Source organism: Meriones unguiculatus, chromosome 11 (genome assembly GCF_030254825.1).
Source record: "Meriones unguiculatus strain TT.TT164.6M chromosome 11, Bangor_MerUng_6.1, whole genome shotgun sequence".
Lineage (NCBI taxonomy): Eukaryota > Metazoa > Chordata > Mammalia > Rodentia > Muridae > Meriones > Meriones unguiculatus.
The window spans coordinates 97,335,698-97,353,261 of NC_083359.1; the positions used below are offsets into that span (position 1 = coordinate 97,335,698).

Consider the following 17,564-nt stretch of genomic DNA (forward strand, 5'->3'; position numbering starts at 1 on the left):
CCCTAATCCGGGTCTCTGCCGAGGGCCTGCTGAGCCACCTTTGCCCGCCCGGCTGCACAGAACCGGTGGGTAGAGAGCCTTGCCGACAACTTCTCAACTCTGGACCCTAACCTCCCATCTCATATTCAATCGAGTGAGTACTTTTTTTTTTTTTTTTGCTTCAAAAATACATTTTAAAATGATAATTTTTGCTTCTGAAATGTTTTGGCTACGAGTAATTGAAATGAAGATTGGCGGCGGCTTCCTGGCAGTTCTTGAGCCTGCTTAGGAATTCTCGCGAAAAAAAAAAGTATAGATTTCGTTGGTTTCAAATGTGTCATTTGATTAACAGTCAGTTGTCCATATCTGGAGGTTCTGTATGCCATGATGGATAGAAAATACTGGTGGGAAAGTGTGTCTATAATAAACTCATGTAGGCCTTTATTTATGTTTTTGGTCTTTTGTTTTTTTTGTTTTTGCGTTATCCCCTAAGCAATGTGGTAAAACAGTTATTTCTTTTCATTAAAATTTTTCATTTTTATAATGTACTCACTTTACATCTGACTGAGCCCCCTCCATTGTCTCCTCCCCCTCCCCCTCTCTCCCCCCCCCCCCCGACTTCACCTCCTTCCTCCTTCCCTAGTCCTTAGCACTTTCACTCTGCCTTGGGTGTGTAAAGTCATCTAGAGATGATTTAAATTATTTGGGGGTTGTGTAGGTTATGCTGCGCCAATTTGTATGGCACAGGCGTGTCTGTCAATTTAGACGTGGGGGCGTGGTCCTGGAGCGGGTCCCCCATGGACACTAAAGGACAATTGCACTAAGCTCAGCAATTAAATAAGTCATTATGATGCCATTTCCACAAATTGAAATTTTATTAATTCAATTTCATAGTTTTTCTTTAGGGGCCAATAAAGTTTTCAATTCTCATCCATTTTTATAGATTCCTAAAAACCTGTGTCTAAGGCTGGACTCTAAATCACAAACCCTCAAGAGTGAAGGCATCCCACGGAGGCGAAGGGGATTCCGTTCATTCAGTTCTGCCTCTCTGTGAAGTAAGTCCCGCCAGCTCTTCGGTTCCCCTATAACTTCCTCACGCTGAAGCATGCAGAACTCATGTAGGTCCCCGGAACTGTCCTGTGATAAAAGAGCCATTGGGTACTACAGTGCACAGTCCACAGTAGAAACAGCACAAAGTAGTTCTAAGACTCAAAACCAAGACAGTTCCTTGAATGTGCTCCTGATAGTTGAGCCCTCTTTCGGTAGATCTTGAATCCTTGAGAGAATGGTCTCTGCTGCCAAAGGCTCCAGCTTTCGTCATGAATGCTTTGGAATTAACATCCTGTCCCCCACTCACGTGGACAAGCTGCTGTTGCATCTCTGTGACCAAAATACCAGGCAGAAACAACAGAAGGAAGGATAGCTTTATCTTGGCTCCCGGTTTCTGAGGTTTTCACCTGCTGTGCTGGGGAAGGCCTGGCAGAGTTCACGGTGGCAGAGTGCGGCTCCCACATCCCAGGAGACCAGGAAGTGGAGAGCCACTGGAACCAGCTGGAGATGGACCCTTCAAAGTCTTGTTGTCCTGCTTCTAAGAGCTAGCCCCCAACACTTCCTAAAGGTTCTGTGGCCTCCTAAATTAGCACAACCAGCAGCTGAGGAACTGTGACATGAGTCTGTGGGGACATTTCAGACACAAAAACAGCATAACATTAGCTTCGTTAGGATTGAGGCCTGAGGCATAGACTCTGGCATGTCTAACCACAACACAAGCTAAAAGAAGTTGCAAGTACCTCCTTCTTGCTCTGGCTCAGTTTGGACAATGTGGTGGTGGTGGCGTCTCCCTTGGTTGCCTCCCTGCCTTAGTTTGCTCTCAACAGTTCAGAACAGTTCAGAGAGACAACCCATGACACACGTGTTTACTATACCCTTAGGTAAAACATGCAGAGGCAAGAGGCCTTTCTTGACCTTTCTCTTGTGTTTGGATATGCTGACAGGTTTTTTCTTGCTTCCTGTGCTGGTGAGGTGCCATATTGGGTCATAACTGCATAATTCCTGCCTTAGACAGATCATTTGGGTTGTGATGCTGACCCTGGAGTCCCGCCTCTATCTTCCAGAGTTCCACACATCAGCTGTAGCTTTCTCTCTCTCTCTCTCTCTCACTCTCTCTCTCTCTCTCTCTCTCATTCTTAGCCCAACAGAAATATCACTCACCCAAATTCCCACCAAGATCAGATCCCAAACCCAAAGCAATGGTCAACCATAAGCAAATCACGTTCATCTTAAAGGCAGTCTTCTGAGAAGGATACCTCATATACTCAGCCACATGTACATGCACACACACACATAAAATAAATACAGGAGAGCCTCCTTGCTGAGTGTGGTGATCCAAGCCTATCAGTTCAGCACTTGGGAGACTGAGGCAGAAGGATTGGTTTGAGTTTGAGGCAGGTACCTGGTGGGTTCCAGAACAACTCTGTAGAGAAAGATCCTGTCTCAAGCAAGCAAGTAAACAAACAAACAAAGCCTCATGATCTCCACTATGACTGTTAAAATACTCAAGACAGCCATTTTGTATTTTGGTTTCTCTTGGCTTCTTCCTGACTTCCTGGTCACTTCTGGTGTATCTCTTTGGCTGACTGTCACATGCTGATACCTATTGTCCATATCTGGGCACCTATTCCTAGCTGTGCACTCCACCCCCACTCTCTCCTTGCTCTTTCTTTCCAGGAGATTTCTTTTTGTCCAGGTTCCCAGCACTACTGGCTACTACAATGTGGTCTGTGAAGGATGCAGCACCAGGTCTGGAGGCTCTGGTGGGCTTTTAGAAGCACCGCCTCCCAAGCACCTGCAGCCTTTGCTCCATGTGCCCTAGTCACACCCCTGCACATCTGCCCCTCACTGAGTCCAGTTGTTTTCTTCCTTAGAGATCTCTCAACCCTGGGGCTGGAGAACAGGCTCAGCAGGTGACAGCGCTGCATAAGCGGGAGGACCTGAGCCCCGGTCCCCAGCTCCCACGTGAAAAGCCAGATGTGGATGCATGCATGAGTAACCGCAGCACCGGGGGAGCTGGGGAAAGCGGAGGCAGGAGGCTCACTGATGTTGCTGGCCCAACCAGCCTAGCCCAAAACTTGTAAGCTCCAGATTCAGAAAGAGACCCTGTCTCAGGGGAGTAAGGAAGGCATAGAGCCATAGAGAAAGAGATCCAACCTCCCTCTCTGACCTTGGCATGTATGTGCATGGATGGCTTACACTTCCGTATCACTGTTCATCATCCAAGGAAGGCAAGACAGCCAATGCAGAGGCCATAGAGGGATGCTGCTTACCGCCTTGCTCCCCAAAGCTCACTCGGCCTGCTTTCTTCTCCCATTTCTTTCATTTATTCTACTTTCATACAGTACATCCCAACCTCAGCCTCCCTTCCCTCCACATCTCCCTTCTCTCCCAGATCTGCTCTTCCTGCTCCCCCCCCTCCACCCCGGGAAAAGAGCAGACCTCCCAGGGACGGCAACAGAACACAGGAACAAAAGGTACAATAATACCAAGCATAAACCCTCACCTCAGGGGTGGGCAAGGCAACCCAGTAGAAGGAAAGGTATCCCAAGAGCAGGCAAGAGTCAGAGATACCCCCACTCCTGCTGCCGGGAGTTCCACAAGAACCCGAAGCACAACCCTAACATATACGCAGAGGATCTACTGCAGGCCCACGCAAGCTCTGCAATTGCCGCTTCAGTCTTCACAATCTTCCCCCCCCCCCTTACTGATTTTCAATTTTCTTCTGGTGCCGGAGATGACCCCAGAGCCTCACCTCATACACCAAGCGGAGTGTTCTACCTCTGAGAAGCACCTCAGCTAGGCCATCCTCCAACCTACAATGTAACTTATTTGTAACAATGTCAGACCACACATTCTGGGGCTTTGTGTCTGGTTTGTTTGGTTTTGTTTTTCTGTTACATAACACGGATGTCTACAGCAGTTCATGACCTGCAATAGCCCCTCGACAAACATGTGCTGAACAAGTGAATGAATAATAATCTCTGTTTCAGTCACAGAGGTAAAGATTTATACTATAAGAACTCTTTCCTAACTAGTACCGTAGATTCTTAATGTCAAGTGTTAACATCTATAAACAGAGCGGAAGGATCCCACTTGAAATCTTAAACAGACTCACAGGTCCTTTGCTTCCTGGGCAAGCTTTAAAATGCAGCAATCTCATTAGCTGTGTAAACATTCCAGATGAGAGAAAAATCACCATCCAGGCAGGGTGTAGTGATGTGTGAATCCGAAATGGGGTTACCTCCATCTCGGAAACCTAATGTATTGAACAAGTGCACCCTACAGGTTTCCCACTTCACTGGAACTCATCTTCGTTTGTTTAACTGAGAATTTGCCAATATCAGGAGGGACCCGCCTCAGAAGCAATGGTACATTTACCTTTCTTGAAATGCTCTTCCTCTGTATACCTCTGTGTACCTCAAATAACTTGCAAAGAATGCCTGTGAAAGAGCAATCAGACCTGAAGGGCTGTGATGGCAGAAAGAGCCCGTCTGCTTTGCTCTACCTCAGAAAGCAGAGCTAGGACACACAGGTAGAGAGCACAGGAAGATGTCTGAGAAAAGGAGAAATGTTCCAACAACAACCTGGATTTAGAGATGAATGAATACTTTGAATATAGAGGTCTCAGCCCAGTGTGGTGGCACATGCCTTTAATCCTAGCATGCAGGGAGGCAGAAGCAGGGATCGCCATGAGTTCGAGGCCAGCGTGGTCTTCAAAGTGAGTCTAGGACAGCTCAGGCTACACAGAGAAGAAAAAAAATTTTTTTAAAGAATATAGAGGTCTTCAGTCCCAGGAATAGTGTGCTTGGGGCTGACTGCCACTTGCTAGGGTGACATGAACATCCCTGCTTCAAGTAAAGAGGTCACACAGGGTGGCCTTAGAGGTTCTTAACAGATTGGGATCCTGTTAGAGCAATATGGGTTACAGCAAGTCAGACCCACAACTTGCTATGTTTGGAGGTCTGAAGGAATACGCCACAGCTGGTGGATGAGTGTTGAGGGTTACATATGCCATGTCCCCAAAATCCATGTATCACCAGCCCTGTTGCTGTTGGAAAGACACATTTTTCTGTCCATTCCCCCTCCCCACTCCGTGTTCTCCCTCCATCTCCCAGATACCAACTGACATGCCTAACTGTGGCCCAGGAGAAACAAGACCAAGCTGCAATAGACTGAGACTTCTGGGATCATGAACCAATAAACATTTCTTCTTTCAGTGTATTTTCCCAGATCCACAGGAAGATGATTAACATCCACAGCCAGCTGACTGGTTGATGAGTAAACTGAGGTATGAGAAAAACTAAACAGATGACCTGAATTTTCAGAGTGAAAATTCATGAAAAGAACCCATATTTCTAAATCCCATTTTTCTTTCACATCGGTTATAATTAGCTTTCAAAGTGAAAAGTATCAATCAAATGTGAAGGGCAAGGCAGAAATGTTTCCATATTCTTTCTACTCAGATGAAAAGGCATCAGCCTCCTAGCAATCAAAATCCACTTCACAGAATCCAAATTAAGTTGAGGTGACGTCATGGGGATGAGCAACCATTTTTAATTGCCTCTAGGCGTAGTCAAAAGCATCCCAAAGGGAGAAGACAGGGGACAGACACCATGAGTTAACAGAGATTGCTGACCTGGGAGCGAGTTGACTAAATTATAGAAATTCAGCACCAAGACCACTGACACATGTTTCTCAGGAGCTTTCTAAATAATCCCTCCAGTCCCTTACCCCTGCCACATTGAGCTCTGAAAAGACCCTGGCAAATTGTCTTGAACCTGTCTCTAAGTTAGGCGCCTTTTGAGAGGCATATGGAAGGTGTCTTTTATCAGTTGGCGTTATGACTTATCTCCTTGATCCTGAATGTTTTGGAAGGGGCTGGAAGGTCCAAGGGGAATGGTGGCAACCTCCAGGCTCCATGCATTTCTGCATACCTCTGCGGTGGAGTAGCAGGAAGTTGGAAGAGGCCAACATTGTGAGGCCAACACCTCAGAGTTGAAAGGAGCACTAAAGTGGATCCTTTGTGGCTCTTTACATGGCACAGATTTCCAGGTGACCCCAATCTCCTGGGACTGAGAAGCCCTTTGGAGTATTTTCATTGGGCGATCCGAGGCTTAGGCATTTTGAAAGCCATACCTCTTCTGAAGGAAAAGGGACATTTTCTTCCAGAAAGACACAAAGTCTACAGACAAAAGCATGCCACTGATGAACATGACTGCATGAGGCTGGAGAAACAGTTCAGTGCACACCGCCCTTGCAGAGGACCCAAGCCAAGCACCTACAGTGAACAGCTCACAACTGCCTGTAAGCCCAGCTCCAGGGACTCTGATGCCCTAGGCCTCTGAGGGTAACTGAACTCATGTGTGCACGCTCACCCACGTAAACATAATTCAAATCTAAAATAAATCTTTAAAAGAAAGGAAGTGGATGCCTTGAGGATTTCTCCTGACGAGGTCCTTAGATTCTAAACTGGAAAGCCATGCAAACCCGTCAGAGAAGGAATTAAGAAGTTCTTTTTTTGTTTTGTTTCTTGAGACAGGGAGTGGTCCAGGCCCTCCTTGATCTTCCCATCTCAGCCTCGATAGCGCTAGGATCACAGGTGTGCAATGTCACCCATGACTCAGTACCCTTTCTCTTTTATTTGCCGTGTCCAGGATGACCAAAGGGCTTTGGGGACTCATATCAATCCTCCCTCCATCTCTGCCCTTGGGGAATCTTCATGTTGAGTTGCTGCACACCCAGACAGGATTACACAGTGAGCTGAGGTTAAACGTGCCCATTTTCTCTTGAGTGGGTAAGGGGGAATGGAGGGCCAGTTGTTATGTACTCGAGTCCCCAGGGCAGATATAGTCTGGACACCCTCAAAGTTAGGGAGAGATTGACTGTAATGATTGCAAGGTTGGCATGCACCACCATCGGACACGGATGTTTAAAAAAAAGCACATTCACTCGTTTAGTGTGTGTGTGTGTGTGTGTGTGTGTGTGCCTGGAGGTGTCACCAACCCACACGGGGTTGTTATGGCACTAGAGAGGGTTATTCAGTGGAGTTGTTTGTGGCCACTTCTCTCCTTCTCCTCCCCTCCTTTCCCCTCCCCTGCTCTCCTCTCACAGTCCTGCTTGGGTGATTTCTTTCTGATTTACACTATTACCATTCTACTTCTGTTTGTCCTCTGAAGGTCATAGCTCAGAGCCTTGGTTGCTCTGATGTCTGATTCTGGGAGGATAAAGCCCTGATGGGTACTGGTAAGAAGGGAAGAGTTAGCAGCCAAGACCCAGTACTATGTCTAATTACCTCTGTGGCTCTAGTTTCCCTCCTCCTCCTCCTCCTCCTCCTCCTCCTCCTCCTCCTCCTCCTCCTCTTCCTCCTCCTCCTGCTCCTCCCCCAGCTGCTCCTCTTTCTCTAGCTCCTCCTGCTCCTCCTCCAGCTGCTCCTCCTTTAGTTGCTCCTCCTCCTCCACTAGATGCCCTCCTCCTCATCAGATGCTCCTTCTCCCCCTTCTAGCTTCTAGCTTCTCCTCCTTCTCTATCTTCTCCTTCAGTTCCTCTTCCTCCCACACCGCCTCCCCCTCTAGCTGCTCCTGCTTCCTCTCCTTCTGATCTTTCTCCTCTTTCTCATTTCCCTTTTTCCTCCTCTTCTTCTTTCTACTCTTCTTCTTCCCCCTCTTCCTTCTCCTTATCTCTCTGATTCCTCATCTGTAAAACAAGAAAGGTAGCCTATATGTTCCTGGGGTTTTTCCTCAAGATGAAAATGCCATCAGCTCCGAGTAAGACCTGTCCTGCTGCCTCCTTCTCTCCGGACAGTTGGGAACATCCCCGCCTCTATTCCACAAGTCCCTCCCATCTGAGGCAGTGACTCTCAAGCATGCCCTGCCTGTTCCCATCTCCTTTCTTTAGGTTCTTAGCCCGTGAGTGATCCATCACAGGAGTCCCTGTACAGTGCAAGCTGTGCCCAGCCCCGAGTCACTCCCTGCCCAGGAACATAGTGCAAAGCTTTGCTTCTCCAGAAGTGCTCCACAAACATGTGGACAAAAGCCAGACTGGTTTCACGCAGCCAATCCTTGACACTGCCTTTCCTCCAGGGCCCCTCTCCCCGGCTCTGCTGAGTCATTTTCCCCGTGTCCTGGGGCATCCAGGAATATGGTGTCAAGCGCAACAGCTGGGCATGACTTCCCTTCCTGTCTATTTTTGGAGGATCTTTGATACCGAGTTCAAACACTTACCAGGTGTCTAGCTGTGAGGCCAGCTGTGGGTTATTTAGCCTCTTTGAGCCTCGTGCTGCTGTAGGAGCAGCGGAGAGATGATGGTGCTCACCTCGCAGGCTTTCTCCAAGATTTCAGATGACTGGCATAAAATGTCTGTGATAAAAGTTAACACTGGTTTCAGCATTGGCATTTCTCAGGCTTTTCTAAGGAAATACCCCCTCCTGCAGTTGTGACACCTATCTATCTTCTTGCGGGGCAGATAGCTGACTTTCTAGGAGGTCTTTAGGTAGACTGAGAAATCCAGAAAAGTCTCAAGCAGATGTCGCCAGGCTGTCTAAGGAACCAGAACCCCCCTCCAGTTTGTAACACTTGTCACCTCTCTAGAGACACAAGAAGATACAAGGGTGGTCACCTCATGGGATATTGCATCAGTTTGTGTTATGCCACTGTGAGAAAATACCTACAGTAAATAAACTGTAAGAGGAAAGGGGTGCTCTGAATGAAAATGGCCCCCATGAAGTCATAGGGAGTGGCATTTTTGGAATAGGCGTAGCCTTGTTGAGGAAAGTGCCCCATTTGGGGAGGGGGGTTTGGGAGATTCAGAAGCTCAAGCCAGGCCTAGAAGCTCACTCCCTTTTCCTGCTGCCTGAAGATTCAGATGTAGAACTCTCAGGAACATCTTTCCAGCACCATGTCTGCCTGCATGCCTCCATGTTTCTCTCCATGGGGATAATGGATTAAACCTCTGAACTGTAAACTAGCCTCCGTGAAATGTTCTCCTTTATAAGAGTTGCCATGGTCATGGTGTCTCTCCACAGCAACAGAACACTGACTAAGACAGGGGGAAAGGCTTATTGTGATTCTTGGCTTCAGAGCATGGTTGCTTGGCTCTGTGACTTTGGAGCTGGTCAGGGCAGAGCACCTTGTAGCGGGAGTATGTGACAGAGAAGACCTGCTTACCTCATGACTCCAGGAAGCAAAGAGACAGCAAGGTGCTGAGGTCCCACTATCCACCTTAATGACATGCCCCCAACTTCCTTCCACATGCTAAAAATCCCACCACATCCCAACAGTGCCGAAAGCAGGTGACCAAAGCCTTTTTGGTTTTGGGGAGACAGTCTAAAGTTACAGGCATCTAACCTCTTGACAGTTCAACGTGGTGTGGTCATCCACAAAGTTTGTGTTTGAGAATTGCACAATTAGCTTACAAAGATAATAATAATAATAAAAAGCCTCTGGCTCAAAAATGCCACAAAGATATCTAATAGCATACCTTGTGTTCTATTAAAAAGTAAAAAAAAAAAAAAAAAAGTCTCAAAATTCATCTCAAAGTTTTAATTAAGGTTATAAGTTTGGGCTTCATTCATAACTGTCCTGAGAGGCCTGCAGACCATTGGCCCAGTTGGCCCTCTTTGTCTTAGGGGTACAGCAGATCCCAGAACCCTGTTTCTTTGTTCTTTGCTGAGCCCTGTCTTTGCTTCTGACCTAGATGAATCTAGACACTCCTTTAGGGGAATGTGTATCCTGTATCCACAGAGCCTGGCATAAGCAGAGCTTCCAGTTGGGGTTACATGAGTAATCCCCACTGATTCATGAATGAGTTAAAAAAGGGATGAGTTAGTTGGGTGTTGGGAAACAGAGACCCTGGAACATTCAGCCTCTTCCCCTCCTCTAGAACAATGAGGACACCGTGAGCAGAGAAGACTCTGAAAAGAGAAAATAGCTTTCAGCAAAAGCCGGAACCAGAGGCCTGACTGTGAGCAGACCAACCGTCCAAGGCCAGACTGCAGGCGCCAATATCCGCTCAGAGCTGGGCCGCTGCAGGGAGCAGTCAGGCGTGTTACTTCAGCAGCCCAGGCCACACCAAGTTGTGCCAACTTGCCTTCAGTTACCAGGTCCAAGTCACCTCACCAAGCAGTTCTTTCCAGCACCTGTCCCGCCTTGACGTTGGGGGGGGGAGTATTCAGCTCTAAGCACACAGTGAGCAAAGCCAAGGAAATTCAAAAAAGCAACCCGTTTCTTCAGCTAAGGAAGATGACCACCATATTAGGGCTATCTCTTGACTCTGATGAAGTCGTTGTGTGTGGGTCTATAGTTTTACAGGACTGTCTCTTCTTTTAGTGGGTCCCACACCCACCCCTCAGATCTGCCCTCAGCAGCCTGGGCTAGGGCCACAGAGTCAGGCTACAAGGTACATTTCTGAGTATGCTTGATAAGACTTGATTTGTTGGCTAGGGTAGAGATGGGTCATACCTACTCAGCTCATCCTTAATTATTGTGGTTGTATTTTAGAATATTTTTATTGTGGGGCTGGGGGTGGAAACCAGGGCCTTGAGCTGCAAGACAGTGTTCTATCATTCAGATACTCCCAGCCTTCAAATTCCTCAGTTCCTTTCTTCTGAGAAGATTTGCTTACAGAGGAGTCACACTTGAGTGACACAATGTTTCAGCAATGTAGCACTGTAAGATCTCAAAACACTGCCTTCTCCAGGACCTTGCCTCCATCCTTGGAGTTGATCTCTTAGAGGAAATTACTAGATGTCTGTCCTTGGCAAGTGTTTTTCACAGGCTGTGTGCTCACGGAGAAGACAGTCGTTCCGTTTCCGGGCTTTCTCACAGGTAAATGCAACAGCAATAGCTATCGCTGTGAAGTTGTTGGAGGAACCAAATGAGGTCTTGTCCAATCAAACGCTCTATGAACAGCACGAAGCTACACACAGGCCAAGCAATAGAGTAGTGACGTCAGGAGCAGGAGATGTATCTGTCCTTTTCGGGGGGGGGGGGGGGCTGGGACATCTTCTGGAGAGGGATCCTAGAATTCACACCTATTGCAGGCTGATGGCTGCCGCCCGGAAGCAAGATGTTCTCCGTGTTGCTTTAACATAATGCCTCAAATTTGGTTCTTGCTGTAGTCACAAAGTTTGAGCCTGTTAAAACTCAGGTTGGAATTTTTTAGTTATAATTTTTAACTTCTGAGATTATACTACAATTACATTATTTTCCCTCCTTTTCTCTTCAGTCCCTCTCAAATTCATGGTCTCGTTAACTGTTGTTGTTGTTATTGGTGTGTGTGTGTGTGTGTGTGTGTGTGTTCCTAAACATATAAGAATAACCGGTTCAGTCCATATAATGTTACTTGTGTGCCTGTGTTTTCAGAGCTTTGGCTTTGTTCCTTGTATGTTTAGGTAGCCATGTTGGTGAGATTTCATGGTGTAATCAGAGAAGAAAGCTCATCAACAAGGAAGCCTTCTCCAAGCACCTTGTTGCTTTCCTGACCCAATTTCTAGGAGACACAATCTCACGGCAAACTTCCTGTTCCCCTGGATCTTACCATTTTCCCTCTCCCTCTTCTGAAATGTTCCCTCCATCTCAGGTGCCAGAGCTGGGACTGAGTTCTAGAACGGCGTTTGGAGGGACGGCGGCTTTCTTTAATAGTCTTCCTCTTTGGTTAAGAGAAGTTTCCTTCCTGAGAGGTGTCATGTTGAGTGGTCACCCAACATTATGTGTGATGGAGGTTGGGTCTTTGCAAGGCTGTGAGGGTGGGTCCTTATGATGGCACTGTGGCTTGCGAAGAGATAAAAGGGACATATATCCAACTCCACATGCTCATCCCGTCTTAGCTTTGTAAGGAGAGAAGGAAGCTCTCGTGAACAAGACAGCCGTCCCCAAGCACAGCCGTGTAACCTGAACACACCTGTATTCTTTATAAGGCATTATTTGGTTATATCAAGGGAGAGCTCTTCCTTGATCAGGGTCTCCTCATCACTGAAGTGTAATAACAAGCGCGTCATGGCATGTCCATTCGTTCAGCACCTGTTTATCGATGTCACCACTCAGAACGGTGACAGGATAGGCTCCAGATGAAACTTGTCAGGCCCTTCAAACTACAAGTGGCAACTATTGCTTCGTTTAACACCCACAAGTAAAATTACTTAGATAGTACATTTATGGACATCACAAGCCCAATGTGACAGACAAGTCTAGGGGGCATAGATACACCAGAAGTTTCCCAGAACCGTTTCCGGGGAGTGGGGGGATGTTTACCTCACTTTGCTTCTTATTTTATCAGTGCTTGCTTATCAGGAACATCCCAGAGTGTTAAAGTCCTGGAAGATATCCAGTCTCTAGGATCCTGGGGCATCCCCCACGTGGCAAGAGCACTCCGGCTTGAGTGTGGAGCTGCTGAGGTTGGTGTTCCTGCAGAGGACGTGGAAGCTTCTACCTTCTTCCTCTGTGCTTCCCTCTGTGCAGTTCTCCACATGTGAGCTTCACAATGCCCTCTGTAGCCAACCAGTCCAGACAGAAGAAAAGCTGTGGTCTGAGCCTGCTCTCCAGCCCCTCAACTCTATCTCTCACCCAAGGAAAGCTACCCCCGTACATTTATCAGTCCTGCAGAGTGTGTGGGAACACATATATGTCCTGGTCACAATAACAGTAGAGTACCTGACTCCTTGGAATGGAGAAAGGCAGCCATTTTCATGGCTTCTACACATCAGATCTTTTCCAAGCCAGGTCCCTCCGGAAATCATGCAGTCTTGCTTCCTTGCCTTTCCATACCCATAATGCTGAGCCAGGTGGACAGCCTGGACTATAGTCACAATCTCCCCTTCCACTCTCAGCAGCCCACTAAGGGAATCCTGAAGGTGAGGCTGGAGAACACCCAGGTCTCAGCATGTAGCAGCAGTAAGCAAGCCTTCCTGCCCGGAAATGCTGTGTCTGGAGGCCAAGACTCAGAAGTGCTTGTTTAACTGGCCGGTGGCAAGCTCCCTTCTGGGCCATTCTACTGGGCGGCAGGTGTGTGGGGGCAGTCAACTGCCAGCCACACAGTGGGCTGGATTCTCCACTAGACCACAAGTGGTGAGGAGAGGAAGCAGGGTGCACATGAAAGCAGATGGGAAATGACTGTGGGGAAAGGGGCAGGTAGAGCAAACACGAGGGGGAAGGGGCAGCCTTTGTGAAAATAAATCAGGAATAATAAGCATCCAAGGTGACTGCCATGAGAGAAAACACCTCATCTCTCATCTCTCATTGACCCTCTACCAACTCCACACATGAGGGTTTGCTTTCTAGTGCCTGGAGAACCAAATGCTTGCAGGTAGCAAGGACTTTGAGGTACACGTTTTTGGAAAAGATAATTGAACCTCTTAAAGACCTAACTTAGAAAGGCTGAGCGCATGGTTCTTGTCTAAGGTAGACTGCTTGCTTAGCATGTCTGATGCCCTGGATTCCATCCATGGGAGGAATGGAGCGAGGGAGTGGGAGAGAGAGAACCAAAGACTACCCAAAGGTGAATTGTTTAACATCTGGGGATTCAAGTAAAGATACATAAATAATCCAAATCCATGTATTTTTTTAAGACTGTGAAATCACTCTGTAGGGTACTTTAGTAATGCAGACATGGCACTACAGATCTGTCCAAGCCCACAGGACATATTCTCAGCCATGAGTGAATGAGCTCCACTGCAAACTATGGAGTCTGATGACAATGGCAGGCATCTTAATAATAAGCCCACTGGTCTGGTCTAGAAATTATAGGGCAGCTGTAGAGGTATGGATATTTAACCCAGACAGCCAGAAAGAGTAAGAGGACCATGTCCATTCAAACAAACATCAATGTCATCATCGATAAAGTGATCTAGTCGACCATTCAGGAGACAAGATCAGGGCTCAGGGCTGGGATGCAGCTCTGTGGTGGAGTGTTTGCCAGGTAAGTGCAAGATCCTGAGTTTGACCCCCAATGCTAGAAAAGCAAATACTGTGTTGTATGATAATATGAAAAGAAAAGAACAGGTACATAAATCGCATTTGTCAACTAAGAGAGGTACAATGTAGGTACACAGTGGTGTCAAAATGCATACAGGTGCAACTTCAGGGCTTGGAGATAAACTCGGAGAGCTATAAATCGCAACCTTAACTCTGTGTCGCTTCTCTGTCAAGCGTTTAAGACCACAATACAAATGGAGCTTATGAAGAAGTGAGGACATGGTCTAAGCCAAGAGAGCTTGGAAGATCCAGAATGGAATAAGGACGGGTTTCCTAGTCTCCCCTATCCCCTGCCCTTTGTCCTGGTGTCCATTTCTACTCTGGTCCTTGGCAACCTCCACCCAGCCCCCATCTTCATTTCTTATTTGTATTTTTTCAACTTGAATGAAAAACACTGACTTCAGTGTTGTGTTGACTGCCCTCTATAACACAGGTTCCGGAGATTTCCATGGGAGCAGGCCCCATGTCCGATGCCCCAAGCTCTCCCAGAGCAGTCTTGTGGGAGAGAGAAAACACACTCCACAGACTCAGAGTCTGGGTTCTCTACTGGCAGCAGGTCCCAGGGCTCCTGATCCAAATGTGGGCTCCCCCGGTCCAGCCACAAAGCATCCGTAACCTCTCCAAGCAGCCCTCTGGCAAGAGGGAAGCAACCCGTGAGCTCAGGAAGCTAATGACCTTGAAACTATCCATTTATCTTGGCCTTCCCCCTCCGTGAGAGATGCCACAAAAAGTGCCAGTCTCTCTCTTTCTCCCCGAAGAAGAGCGAACACCGCCAGAAAGCCATGCCTCAGCCTTACTTCTCCTCCTGGGCCAGGCCCAGGGCTGGAATATTGACGGAGCCAGAGGGAAGAGTAAATCGTTCTCTATCATTCCTCAGCCCTCCACCTCGGGGAGGGCGCTCACCTGAGGTCTGCGTCGGAGCCTAATGTCTGTCGGCTTCTCCATAAATCTTCATAAGTAGGCAGTTGCTTCCTACCAAACCTGCTTGGAGCCAGAGACTGGTGACAACTCTCCCAAGCTGAGCTGAGCTGGCAGCCAGCGGTGGACAGCACAGACCTCAACCACCTCCAGCCTCCCGCCAAGAGAAGGAGGAAGGTGCCCACCATGAGGAATTGGAGCCTCTGAAACCAACCGCTCTTCTCAGCTGCCCTGCATCTGCTTCAGTGGCTGCCCTCACCCTGGCACGGGGACTTCAGATGCCCGCTGGGCCCAGCTGAAGCCAAGAGCTGGCACCGCAAGACTCCCCTTTGTTCATGGCGCTGGCCACTTGGGTGGGGATGTTTCCTCTCCTCTCTCCCCCAGCATTCAATAGGATTTGGGTTAAACACCAATTCATGGACTATGGCTGGGTTGAGAAGGCAACTTGTCCCAGCCTGGACTACAAACAAACAAAAAAGAACAAAATCAACAAAGAAAAATGAATGCCTGTACTCTCCTAAAAGGCACCGCCAACTTGGAGATAAGGAAACGCTCCTCCCTCTAGCAACTGCATCTTGCCTTTGGGAAGGCCTCCATGTGCTTTCTCTTTGCTTCCCCACGAAAGCTGTGCCTGTCATCTCTAGGGGACTTAAACCACAGACACCATCCAGGATGCCTTGCCTTTCGGTTTTGAATATCCCATTTCCAGTGGCATCCAAAGGGGATGTTGGGGAGAGGGAAAGGACCAGAAACTGAGCTGATGGTGGTCTCCTATTCAAATGGATGCGTGTCCATATATATATATGGACACACACACACACACACATATATATATACTTTAGGATGTATACGTATGTACATACATATGTATATATCCTAAATGTGACTTTAAGGGTTAAAACAATGTGATATTTGTCAGGTAAAGCCACAGTTTTAGTTCAAATTTCCAGGCTGCCTTGGGTACATGAGAAGGTGAGTCAGTCTTTGCTACTGTACTGATGTGTGAAAGGGCTAAATTAATCCTTCCATATGATGTCTGAATAGGTTATTATAAGGTGCTTAGAGACTTGGCAGGCTAAGCCCCATCTTTCTTTCAAGATGCTAAGAAAATAAATGTAAATGCAGAAAGCGCGGCATGTGGGGCATCTGCTGTCCAAATTCATAATCCGAACGTCAGTGCGGTATTTAAGAAAAGTGAAGCAGGAGAACGAGGGCGCGGGGCCCTCACGGTAGTACACCCCGCCTCTGACCTCCAGGTAGTCTCACTGGATCCCAGGGGGCCTGAGGCCTGATCACCTTCCAGTCCTTCGGCCCCTTTGTCTTGTTTGAAGACTGGTTTTTGTCTTCCAATGAAAACCAACTTGACCTAATTTTGAACCGAGAGGAGAATTTATTAAAGAGCTACTGGGTCATCTCACAGGACCCACAGGCAGTGGGGCCTCTCCAAGAGCACAAATAGGAACTGGAAGGTTGTCAAGAATCCAGGCTGTGCTCTTGTTCTGTTTGTTTTTCTCTGTTCCCTGCTCACTCTACTCTTCTCCGGAGGTTGGCTCTCTCTCTTGCTCCTCTCCCTCAGAGTTGGGGAGCGGAAGCCTAATGGAGTTTCTTCGTTCATTTCATTCCAGAATGAGAGAATGGACACCCCCAAATTAGAGTTTCACTCCGACAAAAACCAAACCCCAGACCTTGAGAGACACCCCCGAGCTCCTTCTTGCAGCCTCCTTTGAACTGGTTGGTTTTGTTCCTTTCTCAAAGCATCCTGTTCTTGTTCTGCGAATGTGATGTTTCTCATCTCTAGATTAGGACACTAGTCTGATGTCCGTGTAAATAAGTTTCAAGCTTTTATCGTATGCCTTTAATTCTTTCCCTCCCTACCCCCAGGACCAGTCTATTAGTCTTCGTGCTGTTTGTCTTAATGCTATCCATTTAACTCTGAGGTCTGGTTAACTTTGTCTATTTCCAATCAAAGGTAGAAAATATATTGCTTTTGTGTGTGAGCAGCTGGATATTTCCCCCCTGCTATGGCATGCATACGTCTAGTCTCCTGCTCACTTAAAAAACACATCTTTGGCTAGAAAAATAAATAATGGATTTGAACACTTGGCATTTTTATTTACTTTATTGTTAATTTGTGTTCTAGGTCTGTATGTGGGCATACGCATGTGTGTGCAGGTGTCCACAGGAGTCAGTAAAGGTCATAGGATCTCCTGAAGCTGGAGTTAGAGGTGGTTGTCACCCAATAGGGTGCTGGCAACTGAACTTGGGTCCTCTGAAAGAGCAAGATGCATCTTAACCACCGACTGAGCCATCTCTACAGAACCAAGAGCATTTGTTCACTGTCATGCTTCACTTCAAAACAAGCAGAGGAAGAGGTAGCTCGCTGCACCACCAGGTTTCCGGATGGAAATTCTTCTACATAAGGAGTGGAGAGGCTGAGCTCCAGGATACTCTAGAAGCCCCAGGTCTCTTCAGGCTGTATTCCCCTTTGTCTCTCATGAGCTGTCTTCCAGAAGATGGGCACAGAAAGGGAGTATTGGCAGCCAGTCAGCGTGAACAATTCTGAGCAGAGAGGCTTTCCTGGTTTCTGTTGAGCAAGTAATGCTCATTGTAATAACAATCTCCTGGGTTGCCCAGACCAGTGTCTGTCAG

The 17,564-nt window shown here is 47.5% G+C and overlaps 1 long non-coding RNA gene across 2 annotated transcripts; it reads right to left on the bottom strand.

Moving 5' to 3' along the window:
* Nucleotides 1-831: 831 nt before the first annotated feature.
* On the bottom strand, nt 832-15,164 carry LOC132646504 (uncharacterized). Of its 2 annotated transcripts, none has more exons than XR_009584801.1 (3): nt 14,901-15,164; nt 8,253-8,387; nt 832-1,116 (listed from the first exon to the last, which is right to left on the bottom strand). It is a non-coding gene; the product is annotated as an uncharacterized LOC132646504 (long non-coding RNA). The 2 variants fall into 2 exon arrangements; XR_009584802.1 differs by having other exon boundaries at nt 832-1,652.
* Between the last annotated feature and the right edge of the window lie 2,400 nt (nt 15,165-17,564).